The sequence below is a fragment of the Lemur catta genome, chromosome Y (assembly GCF_020740605.2).
Source record: "Lemur catta isolate mLemCat1 chromosome Y, mLemCat1.pri, whole genome shotgun sequence".
Lineage (NCBI taxonomy): Eukaryota > Metazoa > Chordata > Mammalia > Primates > Lemuridae > Lemur > Lemur catta.
The window spans coordinates 448,686-473,485 of record NC_059156.1 but is presented as its reverse complement, the minus strand read 5'-3'; the positions used below and the strand labels follow the sequence as shown (position 1 = coordinate 473,485).

At 40.5% G+C, this 24,800-nt stretch overlaps 1 pseudogene; it reads left to right on the top strand.

Moving 5' to 3' along the window:
• Positions 1–16,181: 16,181 nt before the first annotated feature.
• The window catches only part of LOC123629027, a 40,338-nt pseudogene continuing 31,719 nt past the window's right edge, over positions 16,182–24,800 (top strand).

Sequence of the window (24,800 nt, the reverse complement as noted above, 5' to 3'; positions counted from 1 at the left end):
AGTAGCACAATTTCACATGAAGTTACCTTAGCCAGCATCCTCTCATCAGTCCTACTGATAAGTGGGTCATTTACCCCATGCACCCTCATCACAGCGCAAGAATACATGTGACTAATTATTCCGTCATGACCCTTGACCATCATATGATTGATCACAACACTAGCAGAAGCAAGCCAAGCCCCATTTGACTTAACAGAGGGTGAATCAGAACTAGTTTCCGGCTTTAATGTCAAATGCACCACAGGCCCTTTTGCCTTATTCTTCATAGCAGAATGTACTAATATTATTATAATAAATGCTCTACTACTGTTTTTCTAGGAGCACTATATGACACTCACATACCCAAAATATATACAATTAATTTTTTTTTTACCAAAACACTCCTCCTAACTGCACTATTTCTATGCGTGCGAGCACCATACCCATGATTTCAATATGACCAGCTCATGCATCTCCTATGGAAAAATTTCCTGCCACTAACCCTAGCAATATGCATGTGACAGGTTTCACTGCCCATTTTATTAGCCAGCATTCCACCACAAATATAGAAATATGTTCTACAAAAGAGTTACTTCGGTAGAGTAAATAATAGAGGTTTAAGTCCTCTTATTTTGAGAATCATAAGCATTGAACCTACTCCTAAGAATTCAAAATTCTTCATGTCACCTAGTATACCACCTTCTATATTCATACAGTAAGGTCAGCTAAATAAGCTATCAGGTACGCACCCTGAAAATGTTGGCTTATACTCTTCCCCTACTAATGAAACCCACCGTTCTCATTCGTACCCTCTTTCTAGGAACAATAATGATAATAATCAGCTCTCATTGACTTCTAACCTTAATAGGATTAGAAATTAATAAATTAGCTATCTTCTCCATCTTAACTAAAAAAGCAAATCTTCGGTCCACAGAAGCTACTACCAAATATTTCCTTACACAAGCAATAGCATCCATAATAAAAATAATAGCTATTGCCACTAACACAATATACTGTGGACAAGGAACAGTCACGACAGTCTTTAACCAGGCAGCCTCCTTAATGCTTGTCATCGCACCAGCAATAAAACGTGGCTTATCCTCAATCCACTTTTGAGTCCCAGAAGTAACACGAGGAATTTCACTAGCATTGGTCACAATCCTCTTAACATGACAAAAATTAGCCCCAGCCTCTGTTCTATTCCAAATTTATCCATCAATAAACCTCAACATCCTACTAACATTTGCCCTCTTCTCAACCCTAACTGGAGGCTGAGGAGGACTCAATCAAAAACAACTTGGAAAACCCTAGCCTATCCATCCATCGCTCACATGGGCTGAATAATAGCCATCCTTATATATAATCTTTCCACAACAATCTGAAACTATTAATTTACCTAATACTGACAATTGCAATGTTCATAATATTTAACCTGATGACAAATACTACTATGTTATCACTATCAGATTTATGAAATAAAACACCAGTAATAACCTTCACAATCTCATGTCAATGGAACAAAAAAGCCAAACTCTGTAGAATAATTTTAAAGAGATTTACTCTGAGCCAAATTTGAGGACCATGACCCGGAGCCACGCCCAAGAAGCCTTGAGCAGGTGGACTTGCTGTGGCTGGGTTACAGTTTGGTTTTATACATTTCAGGGAGACAGGGGTTACAGGTAAAGTCATAAATCAATACATGGGAGGCATACATTGGTTTGGCCCAAAAGGTGGGACACCTCAAAGCGAGGGCTTAGAGGTTATAGGTGGGTTTAAAGATTCTTTGGCTTGTAATTGGTTAAAGACATGAAGTTTTGTCTAAAGGCTTGCACTGTTTTAACATAGGAGCTGTTTATCAGAGATAAGCTACCAGACATAGATTTGTTGTGTAAATTGAGGACCTGCAGATTTTTCTTGCATACCCTTAGGTCTCGCTCTTGCTCAGGCTGGTCTTGAACTCCTGAGGTCAAACGGTCCACCGGCCTCGGCCTCCCAGAGTGCTGTGATTCCAGGCGTGAGCCACCGTGCCCGGCCTTGCCAAAGAATGCTGAAATACAAAAATATCATAACCCTTGAGAAGCAAAATGCATGAAAATCTATTCACCTCTTTCATTACCCCAACAATTATAGGCCTTCCTATTGTTGTCCTAATTATTATGTTTCCTAACATCCTATTTCCCAAGCCCACCCGTCTTATTAACAATTGATTAACCTCTTTACAACAATGACTAATTCAACTAGAATTAAAACAACTAATGATTATACATAATATTAAAAGCAAACTTGATCTCTAATGTTAATTTCACTAATTCTATTTATTGGCTCAACCAATCTATTGGGCCCATTACCTCATTCATTTACTCCCATTACCCAACCATCACTAAACCTAGGAACAGCTGTCTCCCTATGAGCAGCCACCGTCATCACAGCCTTTTGCCACCAGACAACATCACTAGGCCATTTATTACCAGAAGGAACTCCTGTACCACTTATCTCTATACTGATAATTATTGAAACCATTAGTCTTTTTATTCAGCCTATAGCCCTCGCCATATGCTGGCAAGGATGTGGAGAAAGGGGAACCCTTGCACACTGTTGATGGGAACGTGATTTAGCGCAACCACTATGGAGAACAGTATGGAGCTTCCTCAAAAGACTAAAAACAGAACTACCATATGACCCAGCAATCCCACTGCTGGTATATATCCAAAGGAGGGGAATCCAGTATAGCAAAATGATAGCTGCACTCGCATGTTTACTACAGCACTACTCACAACAGCCAAGATTAGTAATCAACGTAAGGGCCCATCAATGGATGAAGGATGAACATATCATGGAACATATACACAACGGAATATAGCCACAAGAATGTCAACCCTCAGCAAAATAAATGAAATTAGAAAACTATTAATCAATAAATGCTAAACAATTATGTGAAAGAAACAGGCAGACATTTCTGAGATCCACTGATCAATCTTAACATAAATAAAAGTGGAAAACCCAGACGTGCATCCAAATGTGCTTTCTGAATCCCGATGAGCTGGAAGTCTAAAATACAGAGCAAGTTTGAAAGATTGAGTACCAAACTAAAAAAAATACTTCATTAATAATACTATATTGATCACATGTAGAAACAATAATTTGGATATATTAGGTTAAATAATTACAATCAATTGCACGTGTTTCTTTGTGTGTTTCTTTTCTGTTGCTGCTAGAAACCTTAAAGTGACACACGTGGCTCACACTTTGTTCCTAATAGGCACTGCTGCCCGAGGGGATCACCTCGCTTTTTCAAACTCAGGCTGCCTCTTCAAAAGGTTAGAAAATCTGAAATTTAAAAGTAATTGTCATTATATTGTTTTCAATTTGGAATATCATACATATTAGTCATATGTGGCTATAACCTTACACACAACGCCAAATGCTAAGGTCTTCCGGGAAGTGCCAGGTCCCAGAGCAGACAGGAAGCCCGGGTTGCCGCCAGGAACGAGTGGGATCCCGTGACCTGTCACTCAGGACCCGCGGGGCCCTGTCCAATCAGGGCTGTGGGAACGTCCAATCAGCCGCGCAGCGGAAGAGGCGGGTCCTGCACGGGGGCGGGGCCTTTGTCTTTGGCGCCAGCCTTAAAAGCCGGTCGGGGCGGCCGCTCGGCCTCCATTGCCGGGTCGGGAGGTGCGGACGCGCGGCGCGGCCCCCGCCGTCGTGCGGGCCGCGCGTGCCGGGGGTCCGTGTGGAGGATGGAGGGACCCGCCGGGGGCCGGGAACCGGTGAGTGTGGGCCCCGTCCCGAGGGGCGGGGTAGCGGGAAGCCACTGAAACCGGCGGTGGGGACCGGCCTTGCGGTGCGCCGTGGGGTCTGCGGACCGGTCCCGGCAGGAACGGCGCGGGGCAGGGCCGGGCCGGCAACCGGGACCCCGGGCGCCCTGTCCCGTCCTCCCAGGCATATTTGGCGCAGTCGGAGCCCCGTGTGGGCGGCTCCGAGCCCGCAGCCCCGCGTCTTTCCCGCTCAGCGCGGTGACGCCGCGAGGGCCCTCGGGGGAGGATCCTGGGTCGCTGTGCGGGGCTCGTGCGCGGGAGGAGTTCGGTGGCCCGTGGGGTCCCAGTCCTCCCTCCTGTTAACAATTAAACTAAGACACTATTAAAACTTTAAAGAGTTCATTAGAGCAAACCGGAGTTTATGAATCCGGAAGCACCCAGCCATGGTTTGGGGTTTGGGGTTTGGGGTCCACCGGAGGGTCTTGAAGGAAAGGCTTTAAGAGGTGCATGAAGAAGCCATCCGAATTCAGTACTTGATTGGTTATAATTTTGTATTCGCTTTTATTGGATTGTCACGGTGGCTAGTTTCTTGGTTATGTGAGCAGAGGTTAATTGGTGCTTTGTGGTTTGTTAGGCCTAATTTTGCTTCTAAGTTAATAATTTACAGAAAATGTATTTGGGTTATATTCCTGTATTCTTAGGTAGGAACCCAAGGCACTAGAGTCACTTCGGTCTAATTGCCTCCTATTTAGTTATTTTAGGATTTCACCGAGAGTCTGCTTTTCCGCATACGTTTTCCAAGTGTATGGGTGGCATGGAGGCTCTCAAGTCCAACACCGTTCTCCCGCCATAACTCTTCTAGGGCTTGCAGTAAAATCCTGAATTCCTAGTTCTTTCCCGACATTTCCAAATGACAACTTCCCCTCACCAATTCACAAAATTTTCAGCTATTCTTTATTGTATTGTTGAAAGAGACAGAGTATTTTAATTGTTTATTATTCTTTCACAGAACAGTATTTTTCTTTAAAAAAGTTGTTTCCTCTTCCTGAAAAGTGCACGTGAGAGGAAATCAGGATATTCACTTGACACCACACTGTAAAATATCTTTGTGCCTCTCCTCCTTTTATCTTTCCTAGGCACAGATATCTTACCAGAACGTCTTTAGGGTGAGTTTTTTCTTGGGATACTTTACAGGGTGATGTGTCCTCAGCCACCTTCCTGTGGTTTCCTGGTCATGGGTTTCACAGCTATGGAGGATGACCCAGGATGCCCACCCCAGCCATGCCTCCTGGAGTGTCTAGTGAATACTAGCTCTGTGTCATCTCTTTGCAGAGGACAGCTTGAGGTATGGGGCAGGAGTCTCTGGGGAGCAGCTTGCTGGATGCCCCGGGGGCTGAGAGGACTCTTCTGGTGTACCTGTCATCTAAAAAGCTAGCCCCTTGCGACATCAAGATTTTCTTCCCCCAACCCCAGTTTCCATTTCTTGCAGACACGTTGGTGGCCAGCCAATCGGTTGTTGGTTTTGAGGGGAAAAGACAGAAAGGTTTCCATTTCTCTGGATCTTCTCACACTTGTGAAGGGAGAAAAACTATCCCCTAGGACAAGGAAAACACTCCCCAGCGAGGTGGTACAAGAACCTGCAAAGCAATTTGCAGTTCAGGCACACAGTGGGCTGCAGGCACAGCACAGATGCTTCTGGGTGGGTGGTCTTTGAGCACTATAGCAAGCAGAATGGGGGTGGGTGTATGTTCCAAGTAATAGGATGGTCTGACTTGACACTTGATTCAGACATGTCTGTGTTGCTGTCACCACTGCTCCTCCCTGGGTTTGTCACCTTGGAAAGATTTGTTTATTCATTTCAACTTCAGTTTTTTATTAACAGTAAAATGAACTTTAGCAGTAGACCTTAAAAGATAAGAAAATACTTTCAGAGAGGCATGAAAAAGGCATATTTCAGGAAAAAAGCTAGTCATATATTCCGTTTGTTAAAAATTATGATTTTTTTTTTTTTTTTTTTTGAGACAGAGTCTCACTTTGTTGCCTGGGCTAGAGTGAGTGCCGTGGCGTCAGCCTAGCTCACAGCAACCTCAAACTCCTGGGCTTAAGCGATCCTACTGCCTCAGCCTCCCGAGTAGCTGGGACTACAGGCATGCGCCACCATGCCTGGCTAATTTTTTCTATATATAGTTTTAGTTGTCCAGATAATTTATTTCTATTTTTTTTAGTAGAGATGGGGTCTCGCTCAGGCTGGTCTCCAACTCCTGACCTGGAGCGATCCACCCGCTTCTGCCTCCCAGAGGGCTAGGATTACAGGCGTGAGCCACCACGCCTGGCCAAAAATTATGATTTAACTGTTTTCTTCCCTAGAGTAAGTATAGTAAGTTTCTCAGGTCTGGTTTTGTTTTGGTTTTTTGAGGCAGAGATTTAATTACACACCCTAGAGACTGCAGTGGCACGATCATAGCTCACTGCAGCCTCCAATGCCTGGGCTCAAGCAATCCTTCTGCCTCAGCCTCCTGAGTGGCTAAAACTACAGGCATGTGCCACCAAGGTGGCTGTTTTTTTGTTTTATTTTATTTTTTGTAGAGACAGGTCTCACTATGTTCCCGAGATGTGTCTCAAATTCTTGACCTCAAGCAATTCTCCCACCTTGGGCTCTCTATGTGCCAGGATTACAGGTATCTCTTATTTGGAGATACCTCTTATTTGGAAGTAATTTTCAAGTTAATTTCCGGACTCAGCTTTGGGAATGGTACCCAGGGAAGGAAATAGAAAGAAAAAAATCTCTTCCATTTTGGTTGCAGAAAAATGAATACATTTCCAGAAGAAAGTGTGGTAGAAAAATCGGTGAATTACAAAGATTTACGAAAACATTAGTTTTTTCTGGTGCAGGGGGAGAATTTGTGACATTGATAACTCTGTTCTGTATCGTGTTATCTGGATATTGGAGTTTAATGGTAAATCCTATGAGATTGGATTTGGCAACTCCAAAAAGTGTTCACATATTGTTTACTGAATATTTTGTTACCATGGAAATAAAAAATGACGTGCTTATTTTCTGGAAGGGCTAGATACTTTTGATTTTCTCACTGAGGTGTAAAATTTAAATGCCTTATAATTTTTGTGATATCATGATAGATATATTTGGTTTTTGTCCATGACTTCTGGCTTTCAGCTCCTGTAAGCCTTGTTATTTGCTAAGTGATTAGAGTAATATCTTTTCTTAAAATAGTTAGTCTTTTTTTTCTTGGTTCCTGAAGTAGCCCCTCAATGGTAAAGGTGAAAGTCTTCTGTTATTTACAATAAGCCTTTCAAACACATCTGAGCTTATGTTAATGAAGTAGATTTTGCAAAGACCCTAGAAACCACCTGAAGGGAGACTGGTTGCCAGGGGAACAAGCCAGGTGTTTACAGAAATGGAATTTTCATTTTCATTCCCAACCTCTTGTGAGGGGACAGAAGCTGAAGGTTAAGTTGATGGAAAATGGCCTATGGTTAATTATGCCTATGAAATAAAGCTTCCATAAAAAAACAGAAGGACAGGGTTTGGGGAGCTCTCAGATGGCTGAACACGTGGTTTCTGGAAGGTGGCGAGCCTGGCAAGGGCTTGAAATCTCTGCACCCCTTCCCCCATACCTTGCCCTATGTATCTCTTCATCTGGCTGTTTATATCTTTAAAGATATTCTTTATAATTACTTAAATATAAGTTTCCCTGAGTTTTGTGAGTTGGTCTAGCAAATTAATCAAATCCACAGAGAGGGTCATGGAACTCTTATCTCAAGCTGGTTGGTCAGAACTTTTGTAGGTCAGGACCACAGGGGGCCAGTCTTGTGGGACTGAGTTCTCAACCTGTGTGATTTGATGCTATCTCCAGGTAGATGGTGTCAGAATTGAACTGTATTTGAAGATATTTAGCTGGTGTCTTCTGCAAAATTGATTGCCGATTCATTGGTAAAGGGAGAGATTTGCACACATTTGATCACAGAAGTCTTCTGTGTTGGTGCTTGTTGTGTGAGAGCAGAGGGAAAAAAACGTGAGGTTTGAGATTTTTCTCTTCAGAACGTCCTTCCCTTCTATAAACATAAAACACTGACTTTAAGTGATTTGCCTGATTCTTGAAACACTGGGTATTTTGTCATTTGCAATTAAATGAGTAACTCTGACTGAGAAGCAGAGTCAGAAGTTCAAGACTAATCTTCAGCTTGCAAAAGGAGGTCATTGATGTCCCAGTCATTTCTTTTTGTCTGGGGAGTCACCCTGAGAGGTGTCCCAGCTGGCTCACACCATCATGGAGGGAACGTTTATACTAAGAGGAGCTACAGATGACTGGAAATCTGGGTCTACATGCAGGTTTAGTTGGGTTTGCAATGGAAAGAGTGCGGGATGCCCCTTATGAGATTGCAATTGTTATTATCTTGGCTGTTTTCAAACATTGACAAATCAAGTAAATTCAGATTTGGGTGAGAAGTGACTTTATTGTAAAGGAGTATTGAAATGGGGAAAGCACTGTCTACTATAAGATCTACAAGCATCTTAAAGGTTAAGCAGAAATAGGCTTTCTTTCACGGGCAGGAGTAAATAAAATTAGAAGACAGGTTGGGGGGAGGGCAGGATGTAGGGTAGCAACTTTAGATGGTAAATCAGAAAATGATTTACCCTGAAGTCAGACTGTTCTTAGGAGGGGCATAGAGAGGGGTTGTGTGCTGGCTAAGAGTGAAGGGGCGTGTAAGTTTAGGGGCCTGGCAGAAGGAGAGTAACTTAGGCCATATTTGGTTAACAAGTATGTTAGAATGGCGAAAACAAAACCGTCTTCCATTAGGAAGTCAACTAAAAATATCAGGAGTAAAATTAAATCTAGGTTCTTCTTTAGAGACTTGTTGTAGCCAAGTGGCTCCTTTTTTCATTTTTCCTAGATGGGTTTTTATTTCATGGAAACTATTTATGTTTGCACAACCAGAGGTATTTTCCACCATACATACATCTCCTTGCTCAGGTGATATATAAGGTAAAGCAATGTAATGGCTAGTACAACCTCAGCCAGTGAACCAATTGCTTTTGTTGATCTGTGATGAAGGTACCAGTTTGATGCAACTGGTAATTGTTCCTGAGGTTATAGGATGATTTCTAATCATATGTTCATTGGAAGTGGCACCCCATTAAGGCAAAAGCATTCTAAAATGCACGTAGCTGTCTTCTTGATGGATAGGCAGGTAATTAGCAGGTTTTCCCCAAACAGAATCTCCATCTAAAATAGATTGGTGGTCATGCCTAGAGAAAAGTTTGAGGTAGGAAGTCCAGCGTTGGGTTTCCTTTGAGCTATCAATAGACAGAGGGGTGACCAAATATTATAAGAGACATTGGCCTTCAATTTAGCATCACCGAGTTGGTTAACTGTAGCTGATATGGTTTCTTCCACCAGTGTTAGAGGGAATCATTTTCTGATGGTATTTTCAATAAACTTATCTTCTAGGCTGGAGGTCATGATCTTTGATGTCTACATATCCTGGGGGCTTGATGTTAAAAGATTCTTTGATTGATTTAATTTTTTCAGTGAAAAGCTTTGTAAGGCCTTTATAAAAAAGACACATATCACTTTTAAGGAGATCTTGTTTATATGCAACTTAATCCAGGTGCATGGACTTTTCTGTTGTTATTTTAAAAAGATAAATCTGATGTTTCCCAGGTCGGGTAGAATATAGGTTAAACATACCAACAGAGGAGTCTCAGGACAGAGAAGGTTAAAAGTTTCTGTAAACTCTTGTCAGTTGATTTTGTATTACCCCATTTGTATATTCCATTGGTCTGGAGGCCTGAGGGTGGTATGCACAATGGAAATGCTGAAAATTTGGCCATATGTTGCAAATAGACTGAATTGTTTGACAAATGAAAGGAGTTTCCCAGTATCTCAGAAGAAAATCCTCAAGAAGGAATTAGAAGAGATTAAAAGTTGTCATAGCTAAAGACACAGTCCACAAAGTAATTTGGTCATTTTGTTTGTTTTTTAACAGTTTATTGGAAAGGTGAACCAAATTCTTTCATTATCTCCTAATAATACTTTACGAAAATCTTGTTTAAATGAGAAAGCCAAAGTTCACCCCTGAAGTTTTGTATTATTAATATTAAAGCTAATTTTAATAAGATCTTATAAACAAATTTATCCAATCTCAATTGGCTTTGACCACATAAGGTAAGATTTCTTTATACCTTTTATAATCTCTTAGAATTTTTCCATTCTCTTTTTTCGTCTTTGTATGCCCACTTAGGTTATCTATTTTGTTTTCTTCTTCTTTTATTCTTTCAGTTGACTTCAACCTTTAAATGCCCTTTAAACTAGGCAAAGTTAATTTTTTTACCAGAAATGACATCCTTATTTCTATTTTTTATAATCTTTTACACAAAAAAACACATCTTATTTTCTTTATACACTCTGCATGTAGAATGGTTTCTCTTCTTTTCTCTAGTTTCGGTTACCATGTGTTAGCAAGGATTTTAAGTCTTAGTAACATTAATTCATTGTGAAAACCTAAGAAGCTGGGAAGTTTTAACTGTGGCTCACATACTAATAATTTATGAATATGTATTTTATGATTTTACAAGCATAGACTTTGTAATGGAATAATTTTTTAATGTGAAAAAGCGTATTTACTAACAGATCTAAATACTTCTTACCTCTGAAATAAAAAGCCTAAAGTATCATATATAAGCTTAAACTCATATTTAGTAATTAATGTGTTAGCATTATATCTTATTTGGAGATGATCTATTTTCAGTGACTATCCCTCATTTACTTTAGCTTAGGAAAACTCTAAGGGTATAGTTACCAAAAAAGAGTTGAAAAACATTTTTATGTAAATATATTATGAAACATAATTATTTTTATAAGTTCATTTATAAACTTTTATTCCATTTATGTCTGTTTTATATATTCATTGTTAAGAATTGTTTGTATAATCTGATGAGACATTAAATCTGGCCATCATCTCCGGTTGAACTTTTTATTAACCATTTTTATATACTGTTAGGAAATTATCATAAAAGCAATCACCTTAAAGTTAAGTACATGCATATTTTGCTGATAAGTGAGAAGACATAGTTGTTTTCATTAAACTAACAATATTTAACTAGTCATATTGACTAAAATATTTACTCAAGTCACATAAACTTGAAAAATATTTGGGCTTGTTTAATTTATGAGCATTCATTTACCTTTAAGTTAATTTGGTACCATGTAGACAATATACAAACACATGTATAAACGTATACATTCACGTAGATATAAACTTAAGTACACATGCATGCATCTAAACGCCAAGGAAAATGAAGAATTAATTGTAGAGGAGAGCAGAACTTTATCCCAGAGAGGAACCTGTCTACCCACAAGTCTAGGGTTCTATGAGGAAAAAAGTGGTTTCTTGCCAGAAAAGGTGGAATCTGTGGTGCCTTTTTTGTGTTTCTCAAGTGGCTCCCTGGCTGCTGCTGATAGGAGTTTCCTTTAGGTCCCTTCGCATGGTGTCAAGGGTGGCAAGGAGAAGGAGAGACAGACGAAGTACATGGATGAATAAGTTCTAATGAGAACTAATTGGAGAAGACCTTGTTTTCCAAAAGGCCAATAAAGTTTTACATTATCTTTGGCCAAAATCACATCAGTAAGAGGAGAAACAGACACTGGGAACACATGTATTTAACAGGTGTTTAAAAGTGAGAAATTAAGTTGACTGAGAAGCTTTTATTGAGAGAATATAGGCCTCAAGTAAATATATTTGTATGTATGTGTGTACATATATATACACATAGCCTAAATATTGTTTATAAATAAATGAACTTTTGACAATGGAGTTTTTAGAAAACTTTTTCATGTAAATAGTAACAACTTCTGTTTGGTGGATTTTCCTTTTGAAATTTGCACCAAGAAGGGGTTTTAGAGGTGGGGCTTATTTGTGTATGAGGATAATCACTATTTAAGCTGTTTGTCTTTGAAATGTTTTAACAAACTGTTTCCTTTCTTTCTGAGTATATAGTTTTATTTAGCTTAGGAGAGAAGGCTAAACCAATAAAACAACAACAAAGACAAGTCCTTATCACACTCTAAATATAAATCAAGTTACACCTGAACAAATAACGCAAAACTAACACAAAGAAACATGCATAAGAGCCAAACCAAGAAGTCGTTTGTGGCATTAACCAAATTCTTCCCAGCGGTAGCAAAAAGTTCCAACCCTTCCAACACCCAGACCCCTGCCAAGGGCAGCTTGAAGACAGTTTGGCTGGTTTGAAGGAAATGCAACCAATATCTTCAGGGCATATTTTATAAGGCCCAGCTTCTAATCTCACCATCTACCCACAAAGTGCAGAGAGATTAAAAGACAGTCAGTAGAATAAGAAAACTGTAGCTGTCTTTCCACAAGGTTAAAGAGCCAGTTTGAGAATTTAAATTGTTTTCTGAAGGAGTTAAAGGAGAGCCCTCTACAAAAATACTTTTAAATTCCTTATTGTCAGATTTCAGCCAGGAGAAATAGAATATAGGCATCCTCCAAAATTTGGTTTTAAAACCCGATTTTTCCAGTTGTGCATTGAAATGTAATAATGCAATAATTTCGAGAGAACCCAATTTTGGCCATTATGTTTTTGAGTCATCTAGAGTCATGTGAGTCCATTTAACTAGGCATTTGCAGGATGGAGCTCCACCGATAATACACATAAGTTTAGCTGATGTTTCCAGGGGGCCTTGACCCATAAGGAGACAGGACCATCATCCAGCCCTAGCACCCTCACTTCTTGACCAAGTAGCCTGATAAGAAGCAATCAGCAAAAGAATGCAGGAAACATGAAAGATCATAGAGAAAAATGATCCCCAGAGCAATCATTAGATCCTCAGCAACGGACACCAACTTAAGTGACATGATTAAAATGATAGGAAGAATTCCAAATATGGATTGTAAGAAAACTCAATGGAATAGAAATCCAACACAAAGAAGCCATAAGAACAATAGAGGAAATAAATGAAACATCTCTAAAGAAATTCAAGTTTTACGAAAGAACAGAACAGAAATACTAGAAAAGAAAGAGGCATTCAAGGAAGAACAAAACACAGTGGAAAGCCTTAATGATAAAGTGGATCACGCAGAGGAAAGAATCTCAGAGCTTGAAGATAATGTCCAACGTACACAAATCTACGCATGCAATTCACCACATAAATAAAAGCAAGAACAAAAACCATATTCTCTCAATAGATTCAGAAAAAGCACTTGACAAAATCGAGCATACTTTTATGATGAAAGATCTTAACAAAAGAGGCATAGATGGGTCATATGTTAAAATTATTAAAGCCATATACAATAAACGCACAACCAATATCATACTAAATTGGGAAAAATTGGAAGCATTCCTGCTTAGAACTGGAACCAGATAAGGTTGCCCACTATCTCCACTTATATTCAACATAGTGCTGGAAGTCTTTGCCAGAGAAATCAGTCAAGAGGGGGGAATTAAGGGTCTCTAAATGGGGGCAGAAGAGGTCAAACTCTCACTCTGTGCTGATGATATGATATTATATCTAGAAAATCCCAAGGGTTCCACCAAGCGACTTTGGGAATTAATAAATGAATTCAGTAAAGTCTCAGGATATAAAATCAATGCACATAATTCAGTGGCATTCATATATGCCAATAACAGTGAAGCCAAAAGTTAAATCAAGGATGCAACACCTTTCATAACAGTATCAAAGAGAATTAAATATTTAGGAATATATTTAACGAAGGTGGTGAGAAACCTATATAGGGAGAACTACAAAATGATGAGGACAGAAATTGTGAAAGATGTACACAGATGGAAAACCCTACCATGCTCATTGATTGGGAGAATCAATATTGTTAAAATGTACTACCCAAAGTGGCCTACAGAGTTAGTGCAATCCCGATCAAAATACCACCATCATTCTTTGCAGATCTAGAAAAAAATTAATTCTCTGCTTCATACGGAACCAGAGAAGACCTGGTATAACCAAAGCAATCTTAAGCAAAAAGAACAAATTGGGACATTAATCTACCAGACTTCAAGCTTTTCTACAAGGTTATGATAATGAAAACAGCATGGAACTGGCACAAGAACAGAGATATAGATCCTTGGAACAAGGCTGAGAACCCAGTGATAAAACTTTCCTCATATCGTCAGCTAATCCTTGACAAAGTAGACAAAAACATACACTGGGAAAAAGAATCTCTATTCAGCAAATGGTGCTCAAAAAACTGGATAACCACATGCAGAAGATTGAAACTGGATCCCCACCTCTCACCTCTGACAAAAATTATCTCATGATGGATAACAGATCTAAACCTAAGGTGTGAAACCTTAAGAATTCTAGAAGAAAATGTTGAGAAAACTCTTATAGACATTGGCCTAGGCAAAGAATTTATGAAGAAGACCCCAAAGCAATCACAGCAGCAGCAAAAATAAATAAATGGGGCCTGATCAAATTAAAAAGTTTCTACGCAGCCAAGGGAACTATCATTAGAGTGAATAGACAACCTCCAGGATGGGAAAAAATATTTGTTTTCTACACATCTGAAAAAGGGCTCATAACAAGAATCTATATACAACTTAAGAAAATAAGCAAGAAAAAAAATCACACATCTCCATCAAAAAGTGGATAAAGGGCATGAACCGAAAAGATGAGGAAGATAGAATAATGGCCAGCAAACATATAAAAAGTGCTCAACCTGTCTAATCATCAGGGAAATGCAAATCAAAACCACAATGAGATATCACCTAACTTCAGTGTGAATGACTTCTCAAAAAGTTTCAAAACAACAAATGCTGGTGTGGATGTGAACAGGTAGGAACACTCTTACATTGCCTGCTTGCGGGACTTCAGATTAGTACAACCCCTGTGGAAAGTAACTTGGAGATATCTCAAAGAGCTAAAAGTAGAACTACCAATTGATCCAGCAATCCCACTACTAGGCATCTACCCAAAGGAAAAAAAGACATTCTATAATAAAGACATCTGGACTTGAATGTTTATGGCAGCACAATTCACAATTGCAAAGATGTGGAAACAACCCAAGTGTCCATCAATACATGAGTGGATTAATAAAATGTCGTATATGTGTACTATGGAGTACTACTCAGCCACAAGAAACAATGGTGATCTAGCACCTCTTGTATTATCCTGGATAGAGCTGGAGCCCATCCTTTGAAGTGAAGTATCACAAGAATGGAAAAACAAGCACCACATGTGCTGGCCATGAAATTGGTACTAACTGATCAACACTAAGGTGCTCACATGTAAGTAATATTCACTGGGTGCTGGTCAGGTGGTGGTGGGGTTTTGGGGGTATGTAAACTCACAACTAATGGGTGCTTAGTGCACTATATGGGGGAAGGGCATGCTTGTGTGAGGCAAACGTAATATATGTAACCAAAATGTTTGTACCCCAATATTCTGAAATTTAAAAAGTAAAAAGAGGCCAGGCGCGGTGGCTCACGCCTGTAATCCTAGCACTCTGGGAGGCCAAGGTGGGCGGATTGTTTGAACTCAGAAGTTTGAGACCAGCCTGAGCAAGAGCGAGACCCCGTCTCTACTAAAAATAGAAAGAAATTATACGGACAGCTAAAAATATATAGAGAAAAAATTAGCCGGGCATGGTGGCGCATGCCCGTAGTCCTAGCTACTCAGGAGGCTGAGGCAAGAGGATTGCTTGAGCCCAAAAGTTGGAGGTTACTGTGAGCGAGGCTGATGCCACGGCACTCTAGCCCAGGCAACAGAGTGAGACTCTGTCTCAAAAAAAAAAAAGGTAAAAAGAAAATTAAATATTAAAAAGTTGTGAATTGCCCTTTTACTTCTCTTGGAATCGCTGATCAGCTTGTGGTAGAAGAGTGTGAAGGTGCTTGGTGACCACTCTGTATGTGCAGCTTCCAGCTGAGCTGAAAGTCCCTGGCAGACATCCTTGTAGGGAGGCCCTGAGACTGCTACACATCCGTGAGAAATGTCCCAGCATCTCAGTAAGATCTCTAGTTCCCCACCACATATACGTGGGTCACAGGGAGCAGTTGCTGCTTCTTTTGGGGGTTAGAGGATTAATCCACATGCATTTTTTGGTTTGAATGTAATAAGAATTGGCAACAAATTTTTTAAAAAAGGTCTGAATTATAAATGGTAGAGAGCAGCTGCAATTTTAAAAGGATGTTATATGATTTTATGCCAAAATAAACTGGAACTGCCAGTACTATTAATAGATTGTCAGTACTATTAACCAGACCTTCCTTTCTGAGGAAGAGGCAGGGAAGGAAGGTTTTTTAAAATCTTGAAAGCTGCATATCCTTTCTGTAGTCAGAGACAGAAGTCTCTGCTCTAGAAAGGGAGTCCTGAAAGAAAGAGAGCTTACGTAAGCTCTAGACCTCCTGAAAGAGTAACCGAATTCAAGAGGACTCATGCCTTATATGCAAGAATGTATTTGGAGCCAGAGGAACTCGGGCTTCTGGCTGGCCAGGTACTGAGTCCGGGAGGAGTATTTGATGTTTGCAGGAAAGGAGGTCACTCAGCATCTTGGTTAGAGCCCCAGAAATGTCAACGTAAAGAAAGAAGCTTGAGAAAGAAAGTCTAAATAATTTACTTGAGTGAAGGTGAGGACAGCTCCCTGGAAGACTCGGACTCATGTAACCCTGGATATGACCTTTGTTATGAGAACCCACAACAAGTGACTTAGGCAAAGATCTCAATCAGTTGAGGTTTATTACACCAAAGTTTGAGATGTTCCTGGGAAAAGCACAAACCACAGAAGCATCTGTGGTCTGTTTCACATTAAGGTGATGTGGAAACTCGGTATTTAACAGAAGTGGGCACACAGAAATAAAAAGCAGGGGGGAAGTGAGGTAAGTGGTTACATTCTTGTTAGACTTTTCTCAGTGCCCAGGAAATCTCCATTTTACATAAGGTAAGGTGAATTTTTGAAGAAAAAAAGAGAGTAAAGGAAGAACCAATTATGTAGATGTCCCTGGGTAGTTGGAAGAATGCTTGATCTTGTCCTCTGTCCCCTGTACCTGGGAAGATAAGCCTGTAATCAACATTTCTGTGGAATCAGACAGACTTCAGATTGAGGAGTAGACTTAGCCTGCAAACCTAAAGTTACAATTTGTATGTCTTTGTTTATGGGAGGCCAGCTAAGAATTTCTTCGTGAATGATCTGTGGGGTCAGTCCTTGTAGATACCTGGATACCTGAGCCCTTTTACTTCTCACGGGGATCTGGCTGATGCATAACGTTAGTAAGAGCTGTTCATTTGGAAGCAGATGTTGCATGACTCGGCCTCCAGACTTCAGCTTCCCTTTTACATAAGCGGCGGGAGGGGGTTCTGAGATTTTTATTTTCTTTACAGGAGAAATTTATATGTAGTGTAATTATTCCTTACATATGTGTTGGTCTGTAAACTGGTTTGTAGAGTTATGTATGCTTGTCTTTTAAACTGTAGACTAAGAATATCCATAGAAGCTCTCATAATAAATAATACTGCTATTTCCATAAAAGTAGGAATACATTATTTAGTAGCTTAGTAGGCTTATTGTGGGATTAGTGTACTGTTATCTGGGAGGTTTCATGAGTATTCTGAAATAGCTGCAGAATTCATCAGACAAAGGAAAGTGATTATCATGAAACCAGTCTTCTCATATTTTCCTGCAGTTGCTGGGATAGCATGACATCTGCATTTATATTATTTAGACTAACGAGGGAAATTCTTTTTAAAATGTAAACCAGACCATGCATTTTTAAGAATTAGTAGAGCTTGAAAAGATCTTGTGAAAATTAAGTAAAATTGGGTTTGAAAAAACTGGATAAGATATGTCTACAGATTTGGTGCTCAAAAAAGCCACAGTGTGGAGAATACCAGTTTCTGTTACAAACAACGATTCCTGTATTTCTTTTCCTGCAAGTCATAAAGGCAAGTTTTGTGTGTGTGTGTGTGTGTGTGTGTGTGTGTGTGTGTGTGTGTGTGTTTACTTCTTCACACTTCCCAGTTCACAGAAGGGGCAAGATTTTTAACAAAAGACTATATGCTACTAACAAAGTACCTTGTGTTTAAAATAATAAAAAGGCATAAAAAAACCCAAAAAAACAAAAGACTGTATGCATTGGGGCAGGTTGTGTTAAAAGTGATGAGGTACTACATGCATTGGAGCAGGTTAGTGAGGGATGGTGAGTCTTGGCATCAGGATTCCTGAGCAAGGGCCTTCAATTCCTTTGTCTCTCAGAAATTCTGCCAGTTCTGGGAAAAAACTCAAAAAAGTCAAATAGTTAGTTGAAAGTTAGAGGGTTCTGGTAATGAAGCCCTACTGGCCTGAGAATGTAAAACATCAGAGGGAGAGGATTATAAAACATATATAGATCGCTGAACTTTGTTCATAGGTCCAGGCACAATGGTACAGAGACGTTTATTTTTGAGATCATCTACTTTGTCAGACTTTTTCAATGATACTTTTTATATTTTATATTCAGTTTAAGAAGGACTTTTATTCCCCATACAAATGAACATGATTTCCCTTATTGTAAGGTAATAATCCTAAGTGCAGCTTTTTTTTTTTTTTTTGCCATATTCTCTTCAGTCATCTGAAAGATTTGAGGCAATAATCTCACTTTTCTGATGTGATATGCAAGTCTCTGGACGCTATGTAATAATCTAACTTTCCTCATACATTTCAAACGCATCTTTTATTAGACCACTCCCATTTATTTTAAGTTTATTTCTCATACATCCTCTGGATGGATGGATAATATATAAATAGATCATATAGACAGGTATAGATAAAAATGCATATTTGTTTAGAAAATGCTATTTTCACAATAGTGAATAATGTTTAGATTTTTTATGTCTTAAATCAACTCCACATAACATATTTTTCATCTTTATGTTTGTATTTCAATAACACATACATATACAATGTATTAATTTTTAGTGAAATTCTGGGTTGAATGTAATCTTATTTTTTAGGACTTCAGTACCTAATTTGACAGTTGCAATTAACTTCAAGTTGTCTTTGCTGACTTTATTCACTTTTTACTTCAGGTAATACTACATTGTAAAAGCATATTGGAAGCTTCCTGTATTTATATGTTTAGCATCAGTTTCTAAAACCTGGAAATTATGTCATTTTGAATGTCTGGTACAGATAGAACATGTATACCTCAGTAAACATTCCCTATTAGTGTACTGGACTTTAAAGTCAACTAGAGTTTCCTCTGTGTGGTCATATTGATATGATATATAGTTATTTTCATTTACTGAACTTTCAGTGAACGTGTGTCTTCCTGTGTGCATCAAAACAACTGTCCTACTGCAGTTGTTGCTAATTTTATTCACTTGGTTAACGTTCTGTCTGACAGATTTTTCCACCGTAGAGTTAATTACCTCGTGAAGATTTACCAACTGATGTGTGTAAACTGTCACGTTTAATTTGGAAGCTCCTTTTTCTTTTTAGATTCTCTTTGCATATAGCTTACTTTGGAAAATGAAGGCTCTCATCTTCATTTTCTGGTCAGATAAACTGGGATTTGCCACTTACTGGGTGTTTGAAAGGCATTCCTCATGGACCAGGAGCTTTGACATCACTTGTGAGATTGTTAGAAATTCAGGCTTCACCCCAGATCTCCTGAATGAAAATCTGCATTTGAATAAGATCTCCAGTTCATTGTTTCACTCATTAAAGTTTGAGAGGTACCTTTTAACTCAGCGTTACTTTGTATCTGGAATATATATATTATATAGCTAATCCTGTATGATGTAAATGCAGCACTCAAAAATGTACATGGTTGCTGGTGCTTTGAATTTTACAACTGTATCATCTAGAAAACTATAGTATCTACACTGGTTTTGTGGATCTTATGTCATCCTCCTTCCTCAGATTTAGAGAATATTTCTATGTTAAAAATTGTCCTTTTAAACAATAGCAGTCACTCATTTGAGTGAGAACCAGTCCTCTCCCTCTCTCACTTCACCTGGAGTCACGTTAAGAACTCTTCCCACAGCCACATTGTAAATATGTGTTTTTCTTTCAGGAACTGTTGACATTCGGGGATGTGTCCATAAATTTCTCCTTGGAGGAGTGGGAGTGCCTGGACCCTGCCCAGCGGAATTTGTATAGGGATGTGATGTTAGAGAACTACAGAAACCTGTTCTCCCTGGGTGAGGATCAATTCAATACACAATTTCTATTCCACACTAAGGATTTCATAACCCTCCCTTGTGGAATGTTTTCTGGGAGTTTCTGCTTTATATGAATGAGTTTCAGATTATTCTTTCTAAGGAAAACTGGGGGATTTGTTGGTATAGAAAAAAAAATCTTCAACATTCTTTATCTGGACATTAATCTTACTCTTTTTTGAGCTGATCTGTATCTTTCACTCTAGATTAGTGGTAATCCCAGAAATTTAGTGGTATAAAATATTGTTGTCCACACCCTTAAATCCCATTTCCACCATCCGTTTTTAATTCACTAGGACTGGGTAATAGATGTAAGGACCCACAACTTTTAACAGTTCTTAAATATTGTCAAGATTCTATCAGAAAATGATACTTTTTGATTAATTTTCTAAAATCTTCCATAACATTTTCTCTTCTCTACTGAGCAGAGTACTCGGTTGGTAACTGGAGAATACCAGCAAGAGTGATATAAATTTTTCTAATAAAACAGGTCTTGCAGCCTCTAAGCCAGACCTGATCACCTGTCTGGAGCAAAGGAAAGAGCCCTGGAAGGTGAAGAGACATGAGACAGTAGCAGAACACCCAGGTAGGTGGAAGTGAGTGAAGCAGATGACACAGGTGAGAGGTCCACAGGTTAAGGAGGAAGCCAGACCTTAAAGTGTGGTTTGGAAAACTCTGCTCCAATGGAAATGGTTTCTGAACAGCCTGGGCTTCTTTCTCTTGTTCTCACATTTGGGCATCTCTGTCCCTTGTTCTTAAGCTATCGAAGGACTTGACCTTCCCTTCAGTGATCTTCCTTTGAGGTTACAGTGAAAAGCCAAGTCTTGTTGATGGCTTATAAGAGACTGCAGGATCTCACTGCTCTTGCATTGTTTTTCAGGACATGGGAATATCTATGTATGTTTTGAGAAACTCTGTTAAACCAGTTTTTAATTTTCCTTTTTTCATCATATGTGAAATGTGTGAGTGTAGTGGTGATATTGGTATTTGGTTTAGAAATTCCAGAACACTGGCCAGGCGCGGTGGCTCACGCCTATGATCCTAGCAGTCTGGGAGGCCGAGGTGGGTGAATCGCTCCAGCTCAGGAGTTTGAGACCGGCCTGAGCAAGAGCTAGACCCTGTCTCTACTAAAAATAGAAAGAAATTAGCTGGACAACTAAAATATATATATATATATATGTTAAAATAGAAGCATTAAGAATGGGCATAATACAACTTGCATTGGTGTCTGTGCATTGAAGGAACTAACACCTTTTCCAGCTTATGAGCCAGTTCCAGCAGGTAGAGATGTTCCCTCTTGGTACCCTTCCCTTCTTGGCTGATGGGATCTCCTTTGGGTTTACAGATAAGATGGGTTATAGCTGGGTGTCAGTTCTGCTGCCAGGTATGCAGTGAGGTCTGTCTTTAATGTGGGCTTCTTAGCAGGGGCTGGTGTAGCTGTAAATCCTGTCTTCATGAGCCTTCAGGACACTGATCTGTGGGGGAGGCACGTGCAGTTGGTTCTGCCTGGGGCAGGCCTGGTATCAGGTGTACGGATGAGCGTTGCTCCCGCTGAGGACGTCAGAGGGTTGCCCCAGCTCACTGCCTGGGTACCGTGGTGGGCAGGACTGGCCTAGGACTGTGGCTAAGAGGGATGGAACTGAGTCACAGAGCTGCTTCAGAGGCCACAGTGAGAACTAAGGTCTGTAGGACTGTCTCCATGACCACAAACGGTCATCGCTTCTCAGGTCTCTGGATAGGCAGCACCACTCCCAGACCATGACTGGGAGAAGCTGGAGGTGCCTACGTAGTCACTGCATAACTCTCAGCGGGACCAAGTTGAGTGGGCCATTTCCTGTTCTGTAGCTAAGACGAGGGTTTCCCAAGTTTGCCACATGAATGAGGGCCTGCCTTCTTAAAATAACCCTCCTTGGTATAGGGCTTTATCAGGGTTTTACGCCCTTCTCTCTGGATCCTGAAGCTCTCATAAAAGCACGGTTTTAAGAGTGATCTGACTATATCACCCAGGCTCATCTCCAACTGCTGGACTGAAGTGATCCTCTCACCTCAGCCTCCTAGTAGCCGAGATTACAGGTGTGAGCCACTGTGTTGGGCTGTCATAGAGGCACTTTTGTCATAGGTGGCTGCCAAATGTTCGTTGTTATGGGGAGATAAACAAGCGGGGGGCTTTTTATTCCATCATCTTCCTGATTTCACACTCTGTGTATTTTCACTTTCCATTTTATTCTATATTAAATTTTCTACAATTTTAGTTTCAAAAATTCAGAATAATATGCTAGAATTTCACATTATGCAAGAAATAAATTAGATAATCCATAGGTATCCCATAATAATTAAAAGGTTCACTTGAACGTTTGAGTTTACTGCAGGCAAAAACGAATCATTAGAATTGTCATCTACGGCCATAACACCCCCAATGTGCCTGATCTCGGAAGCTAAGCAGGGTCGGGCCTGGTTAGTACTTGGATGGGAGAATTGTCATCCTCTTTTCTCAACCGATATCTAAATTATAATATAATTTTTGCCAAATGTTTATTTTACATGGCAGTGACTCCCATCATATTTTTCAAAATTTATTTTTACTTTATGCTCAAATATAAGCTTTTCTTTGCTGCCAAGGATGAATTACAGCATTTTCAGTTTTTGTAAGAATAGCATGAATACTGTAATAACATAATAAAAGTTATCTTTAATGTTTTTAAATGCTTAGATATTCTGATTAGATCCCTTTGTTAATGATTGTAATACATTTTTTTTTTTTTTTTTTTTTTTTTTTTGACAGAGTCTCACTTTGTTGCCCTGGCTAGAGTGAGTGCTGTGGCGTCAGCCTAGCTCACAGCAACCTCAAACTCCTGGGCTCAAGCGATCCTCCTGCCTCAGCCTCCCGAGTAGCTGGGACTACAGGCATGCGCCACCATGCCCGGCTAATTTTTTCTATATAGATTTTTAGTTGGCCAGATAATTTATTTCTATTTTTTTTTTTTTTAGTAGAGACAGGGTCTTGCTCAGGCTGGTCTCGAACTCCTGACCTCGAGCAATCCACCTGCCTCGGCCTCCCAGAGGGCTAGGATTACAGGCGTGAGCCACCGTGCCCGGCCTTTAATACATTTTTTGTGAAATTTTATTGCTGTATAGCATAGCAATGATTTAAAAAACCTGCTGTACATGGGTTTACAGTCATAGTTGAACATTGTAGTTATCCAGAAAAAAATTTTTTTAATGGTAAAGCAATATTTCACACAGGATTTTATGTCTAAACATTTCTTTTATTCTCGTTTTGCGATTCCATATTACTGTGTTTCTTTTTTACACGTCAGTTTTTTTGTGTGTTTGCTTTCCCTGTTGTATTAAAATTTTGGATGAAATCACAACACTTCTAAGGCAATGTGTGTTTAAAATATGAATGTGCCGTGTATATTAAAAATAACGTATGTGAGTTTGTCTCTACAAATATTACCCCAAGTTTGGCTATGACTATTCTGTGTATTTCTTTTTCTGGCTGGTTTTCCATGGTGGTTTCGTCCTGTCTGGGTGAGCAGTCACGGAGCTAGTCTTAAACGCGCCGTGCACTTCGTGAGGAATGCGTGTCGGCTTGGTAGGAGGGAGACGCTCCTGCGCTTCAGTGCGTTTCGGAGGCAACTGTTGCGTCGCATTCCAGACGGGTGGCGCCCGGCGGGGGCGGGTGCGGGTGCGGGTGTGGGTGTGGTGCGGGTGGCGCCTGGCGGGTGCGGGTGTGGGTGCGGTGCGGTGCGGGTGCGGGTGTGGGTGCGGTGCGGGTGGCGCCTGGCGGGTGTGGGTGTGGTGCGGGTGGCGCCTGGCGGGTGTGGGTGTGGGTGCGGTGCGGGTGCGGGTGTGGGTGCGGTGCGGTGCGGGTGCGGGTGTGGGTGCGGTGCGGGTGGCGCCCGGCGGGTGCGGGTGCGGGAGTGGGTGCGGTGCGGGTGGCGCCTGGCGGGTGCGGGTGTGGCTGTGGGTGCGGAGCCGAGGCGGGCTGCCAGGCGGGCAGGTGGGCAAGGGCCTCGTGTGTGTGTCCCGCGTGAGCGCGGCACTGCCCTTCCCCGCGCCCGCGTGGGCTGCGAGCTCGCCGGGCCCTCCGCGGGCCGGGGCCTGGTCGCTCGCGTGCAGACACGCGTGGAAAACCGCAGTTGGACGGGCCCCACGGCTGCGGGACCTGGATCGCACGGCCCACGGGGAGCGCGCAGCCGGCGGCAGTGCGGGCCGAGGGTCGCTCCGCGGCGGCTGCAGACCCCGCAGTTGGGGCTTGCACCTTTTTGCCCACATCCTTAATGGCGCATTTTATGTTGTTCATTGTTAAACTCAATAAATATACCTCTTGTTGTTTAAAAAAAAAAAAGGTCATTTTAAAAAATGCATAGCTACTTTAGCTATCTTTTTGAATTATTTAAAAATAAGAACATTTACCACCTTAAATGTTTTTAAGTGTACATTTGATTAATAGTAGGTGTATTTTTATTGTTATGCACAAGACCTCTGGACTTTTACGTCTTGCAAAGCTAAAACTAAACACCTATTAAGTAACAACTGCCCATTTTACCCTCTCTCCAGCCCTTGGCAAAACTCATTCTATTTTCAGTTTCTGAATTTGACTGCTTAAAATACATCATATTAAGTGCAATCCGAAACTCTCTGTCACCTTGTTACTGGCTAATTTCAGTTAGCCGGATAATGTCATGGTTTGTCTTTATAGAATTTGGCAATATTTTCTTTCTTTTTCTTTTCTTCTTTTTTTTGAGACAGGAGGCAGGGTCTCAGTCTGTAGCCTGTGGTATAGTGCATTTAAGTGGTCCTCTTGCCTCAGCCTCCAGAGTAGCTGGGACTGCAAGCACACACCACCATGCCCAGCTGATTTTTCTGTTTT